We start from the raw sequence: 15,589 nt of genomic DNA, 5'->3' as shown, positions 1-15,589 counted from the left end.
AAATCTCATTATTTAGGCTTCATTCCCAGAACAGAAACAATGGTTCCATGCCCTCTTTCCAGACTCCACCTGGATGATATGCCTTTTCAGGCCATATTCCTCTGGTCCCCTGCCTTCATGCCCCCCTTGCTGACTTTGCTTTTTCTTGTTTATCTGTAATTTTGTACACCCTTTCCATGCCCCCCTAATTCTGTCTCAGAGCAGAAGTAAAGCCTGGAGTCAGCAATACATCAAATACATAGAAACATCTGTTATTTATATTTTAAATCTCGCATTCGCTGAAGATCCAGGACAGTGAGGAATTCCAAGATGATACTGAAATGAGATGGGGATTCTAGGTATACCTCACACTGCCTCAGTGCAGGTGTACTGGACGAGGTGGCTTCTTTATGTTGCTTCCAGCCCGACTCCCTATGATTTCATTTCAATGGGCAATTCTCAAAACCCATCAAAGAGAGAGTGAGGAAATAGTTTGGAGGAGGTGGCTGTGGCTCCAAGTGCAGGACGTCTGATGGAGGAATTCCTTTCAGTGTAAATAATGTATGCAGTGTTGTTTTAGCCATGTTGGTCCCAGGATATTAGAGAGACAGGGTGGGTGAGGTAATCTGGTTTATTGAATCAACTTCTGTTGGTGAAAGAGACAAGCTTTTAAGCTTAAATGGTGAAAGAGATAAGCTTTTGAGTTTCTGTGTAAGGTCAAAAGCTTGTCTATTTCACCAACAGATGTTGGTCCAATAAAAGATATTGCCTCACCCATCTTGCCTATGTAAATAACATAAGATTTGAATAGGTTCTGTTTGTCCTTCATCAAAACATTATGAACCGTGATTTGGAATATCATCCATATCCTTTTCTATCAATCCTTAGTTCTTTATATGAAAACAAAGTAAAAAAAAATGCACATGCACACACTCCTGTCATTGCACAATGAATTGCCTCATACCTACATAGTAATACATCAGCATTCAATTTTAGTGCCAACACATGAAGGGAGAGCAAAGGGAAAAATAACATACAGTTTATTAATTGAGCAGGACACATGTAGGCAGCAAAGCAGGAAGAGCAGAAGATTGCTTGCTTGGCCTGAAGCTCTTTGGTGACCAGGATACATTCTAACAAGCGGTGTCTGAATGAGCCAGAAGTACTGCTTGTCTAATGTAAGAGCTTTTGAAAGAATCAACTCTTTCTTTTTTGTTTAGAATATTTGTATTAATTTCCACTAGATTTAGAAAATGAAATGACTTTTTTTTTTATAGGCAACAAAGTAACAGACACATGAAAAAAAAATTGGGAAGTAAGGCCCATTTGGTGGACCTGATTCACAGTATTCTCTGTGCTGCTGACCTCTGTGAGGTGAGCAGACTGCATAGAGCAACTGCAAGGCGAGGGTGGGGAATGTTCTGAACTTGTCTTATATCAGAGGTGGCTTTATGCTGAGCTCATATGCATGTGAAGGTGCCCACTGGGCACAGGCCATGGATAGGTGCTACTGGAGACATGATTAGACAAATCTGTCAGCCAGGAATGGTAGCCCAAAGGATATTAAGGGGGCTAGGCTGAGACCAGAGACTAGAATACGACTTGTGGTGGGGCTGTGGGGGGGGGCATGGGCTCCCTCGAGTCCCAGTTTCCAGTCATTTATAATGTCATCACCCCAAGTCTGTAGCATATGAGGGATTCTCTGAGTAAAACAATCAGACAAAAGAAGGGTCCTCTCCCACCTCTTTCCCTTATGGGAGAGGAAAAACTAAGAAAGGCAAAGGTAGCCTGTCTAAGGCAGCTCTGGATTCTGGATTCAGCTCTTTGTGCTTGGTCTATCAGAGTATTTGTTGTCTTTTAGTGGGGTCTACCTCCAGCACTTCCTCTTGGGACATACTGCTTTGCAGCTTCAGAAGTGGTGAAGCCTGTGACTGTTTTCCTCTTGCTGACAGCAGAGACAGGTCAGCCACTTTCTGATATTGAGCACCTTCTATTCACCACCCTTTCCTGTTCCAGGTTTTTCCTTTTTAAGCTCCTCTCTCTCCAGGCAGAACATACCTTTGTTAGAGCTGAAGAGGCCCAGAAGAACTTGTTAGCTTCCTCTCCCGCAGAGTGAGAGCGTGGCCCTTCACATACCCCATCCCTCTAGCTGGAAAGGCTGTTCTGCGATGGCTTGTCTTCATTTCCGAACTCCCGTGAAAATAAATCAGTGTCCTTTCCCACCCAGGGTGGTACTACAACCCTATTGTTTTACAGTACAAGGTACCAACTCATTATACGTGGGCTTGTGCCTTTCATGGTATGGATTCAGCTTAGGGGAGCATGATATGTGACTAGAGAGAAGGGGCTACCCTGAGGGAATCTACAGCCTATTTAATCACTAATGCCTCTTTAATAATTGATTAAGATTTTTCTCCAGGAAACAGCTTCGTACACAGATACAGGATTGGGTGTTCTCCACCTCCAAAGTTGTGTGAGAGTATGACACCACGTCAGACATCCGAGGAGTCTGTGTGCAGTATGAATTCCCAGGAAAAAGTGGGGCTGAAGAGCACGGGCACCTGGCACAGTTTTCAGCTCACTAAAAGCTTCCTTGCATTTCTCATCCCATTGGATCCTCTTAGAGTTTTTGCCTTTTATGAGGTCTGAACTGGGGGCAATTGCAGTGAAACCAGAGACAAATGTCCAGTAATATCCTGCCAGGTTGAGAAAATGCCTCACTTGCCTCTGTCTGGGGATTAGAGCATGCTATTAGGGCCTGTACCTTGTTAACTGCTGGTTTCATAAGACTGCCTCCTACATGGTACCCCAAATAGGTTGTTTTATCAATGGCTAACCTATATTTTTCAGGGTTGGCCATAGAGGGCTGCATCCTAGAGGGCTTTTAACACTGCCTTTAAGTGCTGTAGGTGATCTTCCTAGGTGGGACTATAGATGTTGATGTCATCTATATAGTCTCTAGCATGTTGATGGTGAGGGCGGAGGATCCTATTTATAAGCACTGGAAAGTTGCAGCAGCTCCATGAAGGCTAAAAGGCATTGAGCCTTGAATTCAAAGTGCCCCAAGGGGGTGGAGAAGTTTGGTTTTTTCCTTGCAAGACAGGGAATAAAGGAATCTGCCAAATAACCTTCTGTTCAGTTGATAGTGCTCAGGTGCTTCACCAATCCCAGCCACTCTAGTAACTTGTCTACCCTTGGCATTGGGTAAGCATCAAATTTTGAGATGGAATTAACACTCACAAGGTCAATGCAAAAACAAATTGAACTGTCCAGTTTGGGAATGATAACTATAGGGCTTCTCCATTCACTTTTGAATTCTACAATTGCCCCCATCTCTAGCATCACTTGCACTTCCTCTTGGACTGTATCCCACATCCCTTGTGGGCAGTGATCTAGGGTTCTCCCTGACTAGTTGGCCTAAGGTGGTCTCTAAGATGTTGGACAAAAGTGAGTTCTCCCTAGGTGGGTGCAGAATACAGTCACAAAGTTCTCAATCATTTGAAGGAGCTGCTTCCTTTGCACAGCCCTCTTCCCCCCCAGTATTGTTATCAGCTCTTGGCCACTGGGTACTTGGGGGCCTAATTCAGGTTCCAGAGGGGGAGTTATCAGCAGGGCCTCCTGCATCTTCCACTCTGAGAAATTTCATATGATGAATCTTGGTTTCTTTTCTCCTTCCAGGTAGTCTTATCTCATAGTCCACTGGTCCTACCTATTGTAGCAGAAAGACACAGTCACCCAGGTGGAAAGTCCATAGTCTTGCCCCTCTATTATAATTTCATTCCTGTGTTGTGTTGGACCTTTCTAAAATTCTCTGGTGAAAATCCCTATGTTCCCTGAGTTGTTCCCTTAGCTGTAAGACCTATTGGGTTGTTCCTAAGGCTGCTACATCCTGTTCCTCCCAATCTTCTCATAGCAAATCCAAGATTCCCCATGATTGATGACCATAAAACAGCTGAAATGGAGAGAACCTTGTAGATGCTTGCTGGACCTCCTTTACGGCAAACAGGAGTGGTGGGAATAGCCAATTACACTGTTTGGGGTTGGCTCTGACAAAGCGCCTCAACATTCCCTTTCACATCTTAAACTATTCTACTAGGCCATTAGTCTGCGGGTGGTACACCAAGATCTTCAGGGACTTGGCCTTCAGAAAGGAGCATAATTTACTCATCATCTGGGAGATTAAGTTAGTCCCTTGAGCTGTAAATATTTTATGGGGAAATCCCATGCATTAGAAGAGATTCAAGACCTGTGGCAGTATCACCACAGCTTTCACAGCTGGCAGGGGAATAGTCTCTGGGGAACCTGGTTGTACAGTTGATGATCTGTAGTGTATACTGCTGCCCCAGTGCAGTTTTTTCTAGGGCACCAACCATGTTCATGCCAATTCTCTTGAAGGGTATCTCAATCAAGGGCAGATGGTCCAAGGATGCCTTTTGGGATCCCTTTGCCACTGGCTAGCTGACATTCTAGACAGGAGGAACAGTATTCTATCATTATGCACACATGGCCAGTAGAATTTGTCTCTTGTATTAGCCCATGTGTTCTCTCTGCCCAGGTGCCTGGCACATGAGATATTTTGCACAAGCTGCAACAAAAGTGGTACCTATCTGCATGATGCCAGATATTGGACGCTTGCCATCCCGGCTTTTTGATCCTTTCCCACTGATACAAGCAGACTTTCTAGAGTTTAAAATGTAAATACTGCTCACCCCACTGATGGTCTGTTTCTTCATTATTTACAGAGGCCAATTGTTCATATGCACAGCTCAGCGTAAGGTTGTTCCTCTGAAATTCCTGCTCTGTATGAGGGCTTCCAAGTCCTGACTGCTTACCTCTTGTTTCCCTGGTGGTGGTGGTGGGGGGTTGGCAGCCATGTTGCTCAGGATGTTCCTTCCTCAGGGTCATAGTCTTCCCCAAGGCTCCAGGGAACTGGCTGTAATGATTGGTCCGGGTTCTCACTCACTACCAGGGCTTATGCATTAAACACCTGCCAGGAAAAGGTCCACAGAAATAGCATTTGAATGGACTGGCACCACTGACACCTTTCCTAGGTGAGGGTCAGCCTGGTCATGGGCTGGTGGCTGGACCCTGGTCTGAGAGTCCTGCTCCAGTTCTTTGAGGTGCCTAGTCGTCCCACTGGCAGTGCTGTAGTTGCACCCAGCCCCCTGACCTCCCTTGGACTAAAGAGTGGCCTGACCATTTGGGAGGACCCCTGTGAGGCCAGGCCCCTCACAGGGATAATTACTGATCCTGTGTCACACTCCTGGGGCTCTTGCCAGTCTTTTACCCACCTTGGCAATGCCTTGGATGATTGTGCCTTTAGTGATCCTTTGACTTCTATAAAATCCTCCATTCGCCTTGCCACTTCTGATAACATCCCCAGGCAGTGCCATAGTACCCACTTTCATGGGAAATATCTTTATAAATTGTTCTGTCATAATGGCCTTGGCCACTTGGGCCTCTGATTGTGCCTCCAGATGGAGCTAGTCCCAACAGTATTCTCTCAACCATTACACTACTATTTGGGGTCTCACTCCCTGGGGTAGCTCTCACATCTAAACAATTGGTGGTAAGTCTCTTCAGAGATACCCAAATAGTTCAAAATGTCAGACTGTACTTGTTTGTAGTCTTTTGCCCACTTCAAATCCAGATTATGATAGGCCACCTATGCCAGACTCAAGTATGGGGCCAGAATCAAAGCCCATTGCTCTGGGGGCCACTGGGCTGCTAGTGCCACCCTCTCAAATGTAACTTGGAAGGCTTCAGGATAATTGTCTAGCCCCATCTTGGTTAGCTTCACTGGTACTGCTGTGGGACAGAAGCATGACTCCATGGACATGTAGGGCCAGCACTATGAGTGCTGTGGGTGATCCAGGGGTCAAGCACCTCTGGAAATAGAGGATCTCAGCACCTACCAGCTATTGTGGTTCCTGGCCCCCACTGAGTTTTGTACCTGAGCTCTGCTCGCAGGGCATGCCCTAGACCCAGAGGGAGCTTGAGTGTGGAATTTGATAACTTCTGTGCTGCTAACAGCTTTTGCCCTTGGGGCAGGGAGTTTGTTTATATACAGACAGGGTGATTATGATATCAAAAGGCTTGCCATAAAATTAAATTAATGGTTGGTTAGATGACCATTGCCAGGCACTCTAGTTAAGATAGGAAACAAAGTAGGAATAAATGGTCCATTTTCAGAATGAAGAAAAGTAAATAGTGGTGTCTCCCAGGAGCCTGTATCAGGACCAGTGCTATTCAACATCTTCATAAGTGATCTGGGAAAAGGGGTAAAAAAATGAGTGGCAAAATTTACAGATGGTACAAAATTACTCAAAATAGTTAAGTCCAAACTGCAAAATGTTAGAAAGATCTCACAAAACAGGGTGACTTGGCAATAAAATGGCAGACAAAATTCAATGTTAAATGCAAAGTAGTGAACATGGCAAAATATAATCCCAACTATACATACAAAATGATGGGATCTAAATTAGCTGTTTTTGTCAAGAAAGATCTTGGAGTTATCTGCAGTACTCTGGAAGCGCTGTGCTTCCAGAGTACTGCAAATTTATAAGAATTCTTCTCACTGTGCCTGTATCAGCCTGAACTGTGGAACACTCATTCTCCATCTTCAGAAAGCTTAAAAATGATCTCCAGTCATCAGTGGGACAGAATCAACTGAATAATGTAGCTGTCCTTAACGTGCATCAAGACTATTCCAGGGAACTAGATGTAAATAAGATTGTTGACAGTTATCCAGAAAGCTACAGTGATATGTCTTTAAACTGGGATGTTGGTAAAGACAGCTTGTAGATGATTGCAATGATTTTAATATACTGTAATTCATGATAATGTAATGATGTAGCTCCTAACAATTTAATAGTTATTAAAATAAAGATACCAATGATACACATTCAATAACTAGACTATGAAAGTGTATAAATATGCTGAAAATAGCCCCCCCAAAAAACTGGCAGAGTCCCCCCTCACCCCAGACACACCTCTTCAAAAGTACCCACCAACAAAACCAAAAGTTGGCACCCACGGTATAAAATGATCCTGCTCTACATTAATTTCACTAGCATCTAAAAAGGACAATGCATAATGGGAGATGGCTTGAAGCAGTGCAGCAATCTGAAGACCAGTGATTGCAGATCACAATGTTGTAAACTGTTGTATCAGATGTAATTTAGTTGCTGAGGCTGATTGTTACACAGATTTTGCAGGAAAAAAAAATGGGGCAGAAGCCAAGTTTTACAGTCATATTGACTGGAAAGGCAATATAGTCCATTAGAGAAATTTTGGAAATAGTTAATTGGAGGTTGGGAAACAATGTTATTCATGCAGTTTGCATACATTTGCTAGTGTGAAGAGAAGAAACATTTGGTAGATATGTAAAATGGGAAACATTGTGATTGATTGTCCTTTCACAGTGGTTTTCATGTCGTTATCTCTGGTGTTAGTCCTGATTCAAATTTCTTATTACAGGAGAATGACCCGGGGATCAGATCCTTGGTACCAGCCATTTATGCCCAGCACAGTTCATAGGTGGATGGAGAGAGGAGGGGCAAAAATTGTTGTAAAGCACCTTTGTGACTCCCCTGATCCAGGGTTGCTCTAATTTGCACTTACTGTAAGGGGATGTTGTGGCAGCTAAAGATCACCAGGGTACAAGGATAGCTCTCTCCAGATATCTCTTCCTTAGCTATGCTCCACAATCCAAGAGCTGACTCAGTATCAGTGGAAGGTTCTCTGTAAAGGAAACAATGAGTAGGCCCCTCAAATTGGCTTTAACATTTGGTATATTGTGTTCAGTGATCTCACCTAATGTATGTTTGTCACATTTGCTTAGCTATATTTTTATGTATAAATTCTTCTTCAATAGGGATTTCAGACAGATTCCAGTATGAGGTAAATATTCCCTTTTAACTTATCTAATGATAGCAAAGACTTACATGTAGCACTTAGAATTGGATGGTTCCTGATTTTCTTATGAAAGATCATTAAGCTACCCTCTGAGATTAAGAGTTGACAGAACAATCTCTCAAAAGAGAGTCAAGATGCAAAAGGGGAAAAAAAGATGAATGATAAAGCAATAGCCTCCCTTTCCCAAAATGAAAGCACAAGAAAAACCTCAGTCTTTGTTTAAACATATCTTTTGAATGATTACATACAGTATTTTGCAAGGGAAAAAAAAACTTAGTTAAATCACAGGAATTTACTGGTCTTGATATATTTTACTTTGTTGGGAAAGGGAGTGAGAAACTACAGAATTTGGTATGTCCCTAATATCTGATATTTCTTTCCAACTGCACAAAGACTGCCCACTGATTTTGAATGTAACCATTTTGGGTGCTCAATTTGAGAAACCATGAACTTCTCATTCAAAGTTGCTGAGTACAGCTGCTCCAAAAAGTAGTGACCATTTAAAAAAAAAAAACTTTTGGCCAAAATTCAGTTTTTTTCCAACCATCCCTGCAGCTAGTAAAAAATAACCGGGGGGCGGGGGGGTACAACTGGGAGAGTGGGAAATTGTGATGAGTTTCGGAATTAGTAAAACTCATGAAATCTGGTTAACATTATGGAGTTGTTCCTATCCAAGCTGCTGCATCATGAATGTCACTCTGTATATGTATCCACTTTTTCAGTGTTCTGAAACCTCAGTGGTTGTAATCCTCAGATCAGAGATGGTCTAAAGTTTTTGTAGTCCATATTTCATGTTAATGGCCATTCATTAGTTTTGTATTCTTCTGTTCACTCAGTTCAAGAAGTCTGACATATATGAATATCTCCTTTCCTACTTTGTTTAGTATTACCCCTAATGTATTAGAATACTTATTTTCCTGCTCTTTAACAGTTTAGACTGCTATCCTCATCCCTTATTTTTATATTTCTTCGGAAACTCTGTTCATGCATGTAATAGACATGTATCTATGTTAGGAGCAGTAAGGTTAGTTTTGATCATTCATTTTGAAACTATTAATGTTTTAATATTTATAAGCAACTTTTCTAAGCATTTCCATTTCATTATATTTTTATTTGCACTATTTCATTGCTGTTATTGTAGTACAGCATAACTTAACATTTAATTTAACATCTTTAAAAAAATCTGGGAATTATTGGGTTTGCTTCTCAATACTGTTAGAAAGAAACTTTTTTTTCCCTTGTCAAAGAGGCAAGACTGATAGCTATTGTAGTTAGGTACAGTTTCAATACAAAAATAAAGTGATACATATAAAACAACTAATCCAGTAAGAACAAAATGTTGTTGGTGTAATGGCTCAACGAATAAAGTAGTATAGAGCTGTTAGATTACTTACATTACTTCACCTATTTGACTGCAAAAAGCTTGGTAATCTAAAGCGGGGTTTTTTGTTTAGCCCACTATTCTCTACTTTCAGTTTCTGTTTCATTTTTTCTTTTATTCTTTTCATAGGAAAACAATATATTGCCAGCTGCTGGTTGAACTACACCTTGCATAAGGTCTCTAGGTATCAGCTGGAAGCCAGTGCAACTGAATAGAAGTTTTATGCTATATACTATAGGTCCTCTATCAAGCTGTAAATGACCATCAATGTGTTAGAACACTGTTTTAGCACCTGCTTTATTGTTGGCTCTTGATATAATTAGTATATTTAAAGACAACCTGTGGTGGAGGTCACAACTCACCACTGCTGGCGCCTCCTGCTGGCTGCTCTGGGAATTAGCTCGTTCCCTGCAGCGCACCCTCTGCATATGGTGTCTCGCCCATTGTCTTCTCTGCCTCTCAGGAACCGCCTTGCTCCCTGCTCAGTGGTGTCCGCTTCAGGACACTGCCCCTGGCAATGTCCCAACTACGTTCTCACCCCCTTCGTGGGTGGGGGGGAGGGGTAACAACAGTCCTTTGGCTTGCACCTGCCTCAGTGGCCAACCACAACCCCAAAGTCTAGCCTCTCACCTCAGGAGCAAGTTACAGTCTGTCTTGGCCACACTCCTCTGTGGCTAGGTACAGTGCAAGGGGGGACCCAGGCCCACCCTCTAGTCTGGGTTCTGGCCCAGGGATCCTCTAACAGCAGCCTCTCTCTGCCCTCCTCTCTTGTCTGCCTATCTTCCCTGGGCCCTACCCCTTTGGCCCTGTGCACCTTCTCAGCCCTTCTTAGCAGGGGCCGCAGCCTGGCAGGTATCTGGATCGGAGTTCTCCTCTGCTCCTCTGAGCCTGCCCAGTACTGCTCTGTCAAGATGCTACCTCTTTACCTCAGGAACCAGTCCTCCTCCCTTGCTAGTCAGGGAGCAATTGCTCTCTCCTTTGCCAGACAGCCTTTATATAGGACCCAGCCTAGCCCTGATTGGCTGCCTCTTCCTTTGGCCTGATTGGCTCTCCACAGACCCTTGCTGATTGGCTGCTGGTCTGTGCAGCCTCTCTGGCCTGTTCTAGCCCTTTTTCTCATGGATTGGGGCAGCCGCCCCACTACACAACCCTATTGGTTACACCATATGGTTTGCAATGGTTAGTATAATATTAGATGTACTGCTTAAAGAGGAGCTTGAAAGCTCAGTGCTATTGTTTCAGTTTGAACAATATTAGTATGTTTGGGAATATCCAACTAAAATCCTTTTTGAAAAATCTCAAGATCATGAGGGTTTTGAATAAGAAAGGTTGATACAATATTGTTAATTGTTATTATATTGTATTACAGTAGCACTAAGTGTTCCCATTTAGGAAATCCTAGCAACTGTATAGGTCCATTGCTAGATGGAAATGGTAAATTGTTAATAATGATGCACAAAAGGCAGAAGTGCTCAATATATATTTTGGTTTGGTATTTGGAAAGAAGCAGGGTGATGTACTTATATCACAGGAGGAGGATGAAATACTTTCCAATTAATTAGTAAGCATAGAGAATGGTTAAACATCTCCTAAGAACAAACATTTTTAAATCAAAAGGCACAGATAACTTAGACAAGAGTCCTAGAAAAAGTGGCTCAGAGATTTTTCTCCAGCTAAGGTTAGATTTTTAATAAATCTTGGAATACTGGGATTCAAGACTTGAAGAAGTGCATGTTGTGGCAAAAGGGGCAAGTGGGATGAGTATGGACATCAGTCCAGGAGAAAATAAGAAAAAAACATAATTAAATTTGGTTAATACGATTTAAAGTATTGGAATATAATTAATGCCAGCAAACATGCTTTTATGGAAAACAGGTCTTGTCAAACAATTCTGATTTCTTTGTTTGAAAACATAACAAGTTTGACTGATAATAGTAACTGTGTAGCTACACTTAAACATTTCTAAGGCATTTGACTTTGTACTGCATAACATTCTAATTAAAACAACAACACTAAACAATATTTATAAGTGCACATAAAATTGATCAAGTACAGACTAACTGATGGATCTCAAGCAGTAATGATCAATGAGGAAACATCATTGAATGGGAAGAAGTTTCTACTGAAGCACGATAAGGATGGTACTAAGCCCTTAATCAGTGTTTTGGAAGTAATATAAAATCATTGTTGATCAAATTTGCAGATGACACAGATTGATGGAATGGTAAATAATGATGACAGGTCAGTCATACAGTGTGATCTGAATCTTGGTAACCTGGATCTATTCAAACAAAATGCTTTTTAGTACAGCCAAATGTGAAGTTCTACATCTGAGAAAACATCTTCATATAAAAAACAGATGTCTTTCTAGGATATATGCTTTAGACAAACAGTAATTAAGCTTTAATTAAACAAGTTATTGGGCTCAGTACAAGGGTAACCGGGTGACATTTAATTGCCTGTGATGTACACGTCAGACTGATGATCTAATTTTTTTTTCTGGTCTTAAACTCTGTGGAGACTGAGGCCCCATTGTGCACAGACAAATAATAAGAAGTCAATCCCTGTCTCAGAGAGATCACAATCTAGATTTCTGGCAAGACACAACAGGATGGACAAGCATGTGTACTCGATGAGGGTGAGGGAGGATCAAGACAAATAAAATAGTAAAAGGAGCATTTTGCATATGAGATAATAGTCTCTGCCCAGCACCTGCCTAGTCACATGAAGATGAATTTTTGTCTTCTGTAGTTGGTAAACTTATAAGTTAGCAAACTTAAAAGCCTTCCACTGTTGTATATATCTTTAAATATTTGTTTTGTTGCCCACTGAAAACAGTTTAGTTAGTTCAGTGGTGTTCTAGCTCAATCTTCTGGCAAATGTTGAGAACACAAATAATCACTTCTGATTGAAACTTTTAATGCTTGAGAAATTCTCTCATCCCACCCCCCGCCCAGTCCCCTAGTTTGACAAAACATGATCTAGATGTTTTTGAGTACCAGGATATATTAAAGAGAGAGATTTCAGTTTAAGATGGTTTGGGGTACTCCGATATCTCAAAAACTTCCTCATTTTAAAATCAGAAGGTCATCAGTTCATTAATCCGTAATGACAATTAATTGCTTTAACTGCTTTGAAAAAGAGATATTTTATATTCTGATGGAGAAAACCATCATCAGAAATAATGTCCAGACCATGTGCTGGTCAACATTTCTATAGCATTTAAAGTATCATTTAAATTAATTTTAATTAAGAAAATTAATCTCAAGTTGGTCACTGAGCATTCTGACATAGTAGACATTTGAATGTTAATATTCCAAATTGTTCATGTCAATTCAATTATGCGTAAATAGTGAAGAAACATGTTATGTTGTCATTTAAATTAATAACTATTGTCATCAGAGGCAGGAAATATGACTTTTCTGACTTTAGATTAACTTGAATAGTGCCAACAGTTTGTTTTTTTTCTAATGACATGAATTACGATAGACATTTCTTTGCTATTTTACATTTAAGAGAAGCCTTGATCTTTGTAATTCTACAACATTCCAATTAAATACACTTCAGAGCTTCAACACTGTGCTCCCAATCAAATGTTTACAGAGAGCAACACCATTGTTCAATCAAAATAACATAATCTTCTTCAGCTGCATGCATTTGTAAAAGTAAGGCTAATAGCAAATCAAATAAAAGAAAACAGTGGGTATGTGTGTTCTGGGACCAATAAATTATGCAAATGGGGCATGTTGCAGTTCAAAACTGTGAGAGTTTCCTCTTATAAAAGCAAAAAGCTTGAAAGATGTCAGAGGTTCTGCCTTCATCTCATGTCTTTTGATTTCAGTGGGAGGATCCTTCTCGGAAACCTGAATACAGAGACCCATAGTCCTTAACAAATTAATCTTTCACAAACAGAAGTCCAAGAACATGTATTTAGCACATGTATGTAGGCAGATAGGTAGAGGTTGTTCATTAGAATGAAGTCACTATCACACCTCCTGTGATTATAATAATTGCCCTCTTCCTGTTTCAGTTATGTTTTGGGGCTTCTTTGCCAACCTGCTCCGGACACTGGTGAAATTGGCTATTAGTTCAGAAAGGAATGTGACTTTGCCTGTACAATCATTGTTAAGGTGTTCCTTAGAGCATGTACCCATGCAGACTTCCATTAAGCATTGTGCACTGGCTCTTGGATGATTGTCCATTAAGAGACCATTCCATGTTCCACGTGTAGGCCAAACACATCAATTGAGGGTTTCAGTTGTGTTTGATTTCATTCTGGATTTTGATGTATTAGACTCATCCCTAAATAATATTAAATGTTTTATGTCTCCACGGATCTGTGCTCTAGAGTAAGTCCTCCAGAAAGTGTAGAGATGCCACACCTCCTGAACACTGTAGATGCAGTCTTTGGTTTGCTGGCATATACTTCCTGCTGAGGTGGAAACAAAGGACAGAAGAGTCACAGGCTGTAGATGCATAGAATAGTAGAAATTTTGTTACCTCATTTTTATACATAGCTGTGTTCATAATAAAAGGTTTATTTTGACACCAGTCTGCTAGTCAGCAAGATACAACATGGTACTACGAATGTTGGAAGACCTGGTGGAAAATGTATCATTGATATAGCTATTACACAGTCTGTGCAACTGCATGAAATGCCCTAACCAACCCTGAGAATCAGAGGCAATGTTACATATGCCTGGGGAAAGTTAAAATGGCAATCTGAACTTTATATGAAAGCTATGGGGCAAATAAATTTGAGGATGAGCAAAAGGTCACTCTGCTCTTAACAGAGGAAGACACAGAAGCCTTTGATGTACACAGTATGTTCCATATAGATTGTGGTTGGTGAGAGAGAGAGCGAGAGAGAGAGAGAAGCTTTGCAGAAATAATGAAAATATTTAATGACCATTTTGTCCCTAGAAATGTTTCTTTTGAAAGATATACATTTACGATAAGAATACAGGGTGAAGGGGAAACAATAGAGAAGTTTGTCACAGAAACTAAAACATTTTGTAAAACTAAAATGTCAGTCCTTTGGATGTGCACTATTACGACTCTTATTAAAGACCACATTGTCCTGAAATGTAACCATTAAAACATTGTGAATGGCTATTAAAGGAGATGGATCTAACACTAGAAAGGGCAAGCAGCAGAACAAATAGAAACTCAAATAAAAAGCTTACAGAAAAGCACAGCACTGATGACTGGTTTCAGAGTAGCAGCCGTGTTAATCTGTATTCACAAAAAAGAAAAGGAATACGGATGCATTTGATGAATGCTGTAGCTCACGAAAGCTTATGCTCAAATAAATTTGTTAGTCTCTAAGGTGCCACAAGTACTCCTTTTCTTTTTTACTGATGACTGTGTGTACTATCCCTAAATCAGCAAAGGAAAAGTTCATGGAAATTACATTGGCCAAGTACAGAAACATGGAAAGCAGGAGACAATGCTAGCGATATGCCAACCAGCACGAGTAGAGGTATTGTCCAGGCTTCAGGCAAATCTGCAAAAAACTGTTTTTAAAAAAGGAGCCATTATGCTAAAATGTGCAGAGAAAGCAGAAAACTGCATGTATTAAGTGCAGAAAGGGATTTCTCAAATGAAGAGAAAAAGCTGTTTGTAAGTACAGTAATGGAGGAGGCTGAAAAATCAAGACTGCCTAATTAAAATATGCACAAATGGCACTTACATGACATACAATATAGACTGGTGAACAAATAAATGTAATAACAGAAATCCAAACAGATGTAAGTGTCACATTTCAGGACAACCAAACCTGTTTCCCCTCAATGACCCATCAAGATTATCCACTCTCAAGCTTCCGGCTCCGTGGCCATCACCTCTCCTGGGTGAAGACATCATTCTCTCTCTTATCTTGTCCTGCCAGGATATCTACAAGCTGAACGGTTCCCTGCCATCATTGTGTAATTTCCAGCAGAGACCAGCTGCCTGAGCAGGTCTTCTTGCTTTCGCTTCAGAGATGGTGAACAGTGTGACTGCCCACAGTTATAGTTACCAGGCAGCAATTTTAACTCAAGCCTATTTTATTTCTAAGGTAAATGCACTAAAGGGAAAACATATTGAAAAGATCCTGCACCCATGCTGTCATGGTTCCTTCCCCACTCTGAACTCTAGGGTACAGATGTGAAGACCTGCATGAAAACCTCCAAAGCTTACTTTTACCAGCTTAGGTTAAAACTTCCCCAAGGTACAAACTATTTTACCTTTTGCCCTTGGACTTCCATTGCCACCATCAAATGTCTAACCGGGTTTATTTTTGAGAAAGCATTGTTTGGAAACATCTTTCCC

At 41.0% G+C, this 15,589-nt stretch overlaps 1 long non-coding RNA gene across 1 annotated transcript; it reads right to left on the bottom strand.

Moving 5' to 3' along the window:
- Positions 1–964: 964 nt before the first annotated feature.
- LOC119841857 lies at positions 965–10,394 on the bottom strand. Its single transcript, XR_005288633.2, has 4 exons — positions 9,640–10,394; positions 7,603–7,722; positions 4,812–4,966; positions 965–3,688 (listed from the first exon to the last, which is right to left on the bottom strand). It is a non-coding gene; the product is annotated as an uncharacterized LOC119841857 (long non-coding RNA).
- Positions 10,395–15,589: the final 5,195 nt, after the last annotated feature.

The sequence above is a fragment of the Dermochelys coriacea genome, chromosome 1 (genome assembly GCF_009764565.3).
Source record: "Dermochelys coriacea isolate rDerCor1 chromosome 1, rDerCor1.pri.v4, whole genome shotgun sequence".
In the NCBI taxonomy this organism is placed as follows: Eukaryota; Metazoa; Chordata; order Testudines; family Dermochelyidae; genus Dermochelys; species Dermochelys coriacea.
Note: the sequence above shows the minus strand (reverse complement) of the source record. Positions and strands in the feature narration are given on the sequence as shown.